This window comes from Buceros rhinoceros, unplaced genomic scaffold (genome assembly GCF_000710305.1).
Source record: "Buceros rhinoceros silvestris isolate BGI_N320 unplaced genomic scaffold, ASM71030v1 scaffold24138, whole genome shotgun sequence".
NCBI classification, from domain to species: Eukaryota; Metazoa; Chordata; class Aves; order Bucerotiformes; family Bucerotidae; genus Buceros; species Buceros rhinoceros.
Window position 1 is genome coordinate 16,482 of NW_010428968.1, and position 5,373 is coordinate 21,854.

The window sequence follows — 5,373 nt, forward strand, 5'->3', positions numbered from 1 at the left end:
AAAAATTCTGCCAAATTCTATGTCGTTGGAGGCTGAGGAAGCATCTTCAGGAATTCATCCAACACAGCATGAATTGGAGTGCAAGAGCAACGCCAGCCCCATTTCACACCTCTGCCTGCTGCAGATCTGGCCGAGAGCAGCAGGGAGCTGCTGAAGCCTCATGCTCTGCCTGACCAAAGAAGTAGCACAGACTTTAAACCCAGTAAGAGCCCCCTCGGTCTCCTGAAGGCACTGGGGAAAGCCTGCTCCTCTCATGCAGAAGCTGGATGTAGCCCTGGGATCATCTCTCCTAGGGCTGCAGCCCCTTGGAGGGGGCTGCCCTCTCCTAGCAGTGGGTGGCCAGATGCACATGGCAGAAATACTTGAAAAGTTGAGTGAAACCCTCACCGATGGTGCGAAGCGTCCAGTCGCGTATCCCTCCTCTGGAAGCGATGCGTGGTCCGCACACAGTGGATGTATCCATGGGGAGACCTGCGGTGCTGGGAAGCGCCTGAGCATCCTCCTGCGGCCAGTTTGCTGAGGGGTTTATTGCTGACAGAGGGTGAAGAAAAGGCTTTTTTCCTTCGTGTTGGGCTGTTGGTGATGGAAGGAAGCTTTCACGGGGGAGTAAAGAGTCTGAAAAGTTGGGCTGTGCCAGACTTTGAGCTGTTTTGCCGGGGCTGCTGTGGTTGTGCTTGTGTTACTGCACTGTGCAGTTGCTTCGACACTTTAAAGGCCTGAGTGACGATACGGTCTGTGGGTGATCCCAGGGACACGGGCTGAGCCTGTAAGCCGGCAGGCATATGAAACTGCATCTTGAGTTATTTGCACTAAGAAAAAAAGAAACTGTTTTAAAAATAAAAGAAATACAAGTACCGGATTTCATTTTACTTTTTATTTGGGTTTTAAATCGGCATGTTCTTTTGAAATCAACGTGTCCCATGGTCGTGGGGACTTTTCTTTTTAGGTTGTGCACAGCAGAGGTGAGATGCCTGACTCTCGGTAGTATTCCTTTTTTCCTCTGATACTTCATATGTGGAAAAAGCAGCTTTTTCTGTTGCAGTAAGTCATAAGCAGTGACGGAGCAGTTTCGTGTGACGGTCCCTCCTCATGCTGCCTGCTCTGGCCCCAGCGCTTCGCAGAGTGGTGCAGAGGAACGGCTGTGAGAACCATTTGAGTCTCATTTCAGCAGTAACAAGCTTCAGGCTGCGGCTGGGTTTGGCTCCTGCTTGCTCAGGCTTTGTGTCACGTGCAAAGAAACAACAATTTGGGACTATGTGGAACATTCCTTCCACCAAATTTCACCAACAGCGGACTACTCATTTCGGAAGAATCAAGTCCTGCTCTCTGGCTGCTGCCCCTGAGTCCGTCTTCGCCTCTGCTGGAAGCAGGATGTGGGTCAGCTGCTGGCAAATTCTGGTGTGTATCATAAGGATGTTGCAACAGGCTCTGCCTGAGCGGGAGAGGGCTGTGCTGCGTCCCTACGGCTGCAGGCTGCTCCTCTGTCACCCACAAGGTAGGGGACCTACGGACAGGACCACGCTGTATTATACACGCTGCACTGGCCTCAACGCAAGTGGTGTTTGTTAGCACCCTGTAAACCGCGGCTCGACTCCTTGCTGCATGCAAGTAAGGAGCTGCGCTTCCAGCATGTCTCCATGGGCAAAGCTTTTTTTTCTTCTTTTTTTCTTTTTCCTTTTCCTAGCTCATTTCATGGACATAGAATTCAACTTGCAGACCTTGTCCCGTTCTCAACTCTTCTTGCTAAAATGTGGTGCCTACAGATCAAGTATGCGATGGATCCAGCGACGATACGCTCTCTATGCCAAATCTAACCCTTCTCCTTAAATACACAGTTGCTGACTTCTGTTTACATTACCTTTAAAAGGCGGGGGCTGAAGCGCCGGATTCCTGTGATTCAGAACCATTCCAAGCCCGGATGGTCCCAAGCCTGACGCCTTGCTTCTCGCTCTGTTTTGTGTTGTACTCTGCTCTGAGGTCAAAGTCTGTTCCCAGGAAACGCAGCTGGAGGTTTCGCTGGTGGTGAGTGGGAACAGAGTGAAGCTTGCTATGTACATGTGAACTGTCTGAGTAAAGCCACTCAAACGGGCTCATTTCTGCAGCCTGTTTTAAGATGGAGCCTTCTATGAACCAAAGCTTTCTCTTCCCGTTTCCAAGTGTCCTGTCTTGGGATGGAGCAAGCCATTGCTGTAGCTGTGTGTTCAAAGCCCAGGCATGCATGCTGAAAAGCGGGTCGGAATTAATGTGTCTTGAATAGCAGCTCTTTTTGGTTTTCTTGGGCTTGGGTCTTCAGCTAGTGCCCTGCTGTCGCGCTGGGGCTGCCAGGACAGCCAGGCTGCCCTGGACCTGCAGAAGAGCTGATCCTCGTCATTCAGTCAATGGCAGAAGTGAAAATCCTGCTGCTAGTGAGATCAGGGGAAACAAGAGACTCCATCTGGGGTTAGAGAAGGGAAGAAAAAGCGGTGATGGTAGCTGTAAGCGGGATGCCGAGGCGGCAGTAACCCGACAGCCATGCTGGGCGTGCTGTCCACGCACTGTAATAGATGCTGGCTGTTAGAGTGCTCCTCAGTGAGCAAAAAGGTCAGTACAGGCTTTTCGGTGGAAAAACTTGAAGGAAAAAAGGCTGGGGTTTTTCATAACAATTCGTTTAATCACTGGCTGAGAGATAAGAGAAGTAATTAAGATTCCCTCTAAAACTGCTAAGTGATAACAGAGGAACTTGGTGTAGTCATAGCTACTTCTCAAAAACTAATCCTCATAGCTATGAGAATATTATAAATGACTTGGAATCGTTTGGAAGCTTAAAATTGAATTTGTATGCACACAGTTGAAAAACTTACCTAATACTGCACCATTTATCCTATTTCCCAGCTGTGGATTTTTTTTTTAGAACCGTGTAGTTTCTAGGAAGTGTAAATTATCTACAGGCAACGAGAAGATACACTTTCAGCTTCCTGCAAAAAGAAAAGAGGACTGCAACCTTACATTTTTTTCACTTAAATGCAATTTTATACTTTTACGTTGCTTTATATAAAGGAAATTGAATGTGAATGTTACCTTTTATGAATGCAACTTGCTCTTTTTTCATTACAGAAACTTTTGTTTGAAGTAATCAATAAACTTTGGTATGTTGTTCTGATTAATATATACTTGGTGTCTGTCTTGTCTCCGGATGCTCCTGGGCAATGGTTTTTAACCAGGGCGGTACTGGGGACCCACCAGCTTTTTCACTGGAGGGTAGATGATGCCACGCTCAGTTCGCTGATGTGGAGCAGCATTTGGCTATGGAAATACTGGTTGGTTCTCACGTATTTTTATTTTTCCAGCAAGGTATTAGCAAATCTACTGGTAACAGCTGCTGCACGCGGCTGGTCTATGTGCTCTGAGCCTATTTCCCTCAAAAATAATGTCAAATTCAGAAAGTGAGTCCTGTGAATGAAGAGAATAAATTGATGTAGCTTTGTGAAAGAGCTGAATTCAGAGCTTTAGGAAGTGGGTGGGAAAAAAAAAATCAGGTCCACGTGCCTGATTTCTTAGTGCTCTGCAGGGGTTCTGTGTGTGGTGGCTACCTGGAATAAATGAGCATTCTGTAGTTCCAGGAGCAGAAGCACACAAATGAGGATTATTCTGTGCTTTGTAAAGTGCCTGAACAATACAAGGACACCGTTAAAGCAAGACTCACAGGGTTTGTACAGGAGAAATATGAAGGGGGTTTTTTCTTGGTGGTTTTTTTTTTTTTTTAAGGAGATGAGTGATTCAAACCAAAATGTTTGTGATGAAAAACTGACAGTTTGAAAAATTCTGTTTTGGCTGCTTTGGTTTCTCCAGCTCCCATCAGCCACCGGAGGACAGATGGCTGTGCTATTTAAAACAAACTATAACATTTAAGAAGCAGCTTGTACTATTGGAAACCAGATCCACGCATTGAGAGACTTAATAGCCCGAGTGAGCGATAGTGAAAATCATCTGAGGAGCCAGAAGGGGTTTTGCTGTGAGCTGGCTGATGGGCCAAAAGTAGTAAGTGTAAGCGATGGGAGACAGCCGTGGGTCACCGGCTATTTCAGAAAGCACCAAATTAGCATTTAAGACACCCGTGTAGCCCTTTGGATTAGAAAGGAGACGCAATGTCACGTTGTGAGGTGGTTTTTAACGAGGACAAGCAATTTTTGTTAAAGGTCAGGCTGTGGCATGTGAGGGCTCTTGGCACCCAGAGAGGTCGTGGTGTCCCTGTCCCTCCGTGTTCCCCTGCAGCCGCTGCAGGAGATGTGACCGCAGTGTCCTCGCTGCTGGGATTGGGGTTGGCTTCGTTAAATCTCGTGTCTGGGGATAAACTGCTAAGCTGGAAAACACGCTGTGGCCTGGTGAAAGGGTGTGTGTGCCCCTGCCTGTGTTCCCTTCCGAATCCGGGGGTTGTAACAGTAAATGAGACAGGTCTGACCGATGGAGAAAAAAAGCGGGAGAGTGGGGTCTTTCTCTTTTTCACATTGACATAAAATCCTGGTCCTGATAAAATCAGTGCAGGCTTAACTGGCTTTGGTGGGGCTGGGATTTCTGCTGGGCTGTGGAGGCTCTGCTGCTCCTGGACCAGCTTGGAAAGAGCCCATGCCTGATGGTGCCCTGGGATTAGGGGTGATGCTGCCTCATGCATGTGAAATCCTCCTAAATCCCTGTTTATGAAAGCCAGCCAGAGCTTAATTACTCTCCTGCACAGGTACTTTGATGTTGCTGTGCTTACTCCAGAGGTGAGCAATTCCCTGCAACATCAGTTTGACTCCAAACTCCATTTAGCCAGCTCTGTTTTTCCAGTTCTTGACACCACCCTAAAAAAAAAAAAAAAAGAAATCAAAGCCTTTCCATCCCGTTTTGCCCATTGGAGTTTGGGCATGAAATACCAAGCGGCTGCTCCCCATCGCAGCTGGGACTCAGGGGCTGAGCAGGGGGCACAGAGCAGACGGACAGGCGAGGAGAGGATCAGTGGAGGCATTGCCTGTGAAACCTGATGGAGCTAACGTGACGCCGTGGGGCAAAGGTGTTTGCAGCAGCCTCCCAAGTGGTGTAGCAGGAAAAATGGGGTTGGGGGCAAGCCAGGGAAAAACACAGCAAGAGGTGAGCCCTGGAGTGGTGAAAGTGGGGATGTGTCCTGGAGAAATTACCTGGTTCCTGCAGGACTGTGTGAGAGCTGGGACAAAGGGTGAGGAGTTAAATTACCCTGTTTAACAAGAAAGTCTTCTCCCCAGCAACTGTCCGAGGAAGGGCTTTTCTGAAGAAGCTGGGAGATGGGGTGGGTGAGCTGATGGTGACAGATGGGCACTTATCAAGATGCTTTCAGAAGCCTCTAACCGAGGGGTATCTCCAGCAATGCGGTGGGGCTGG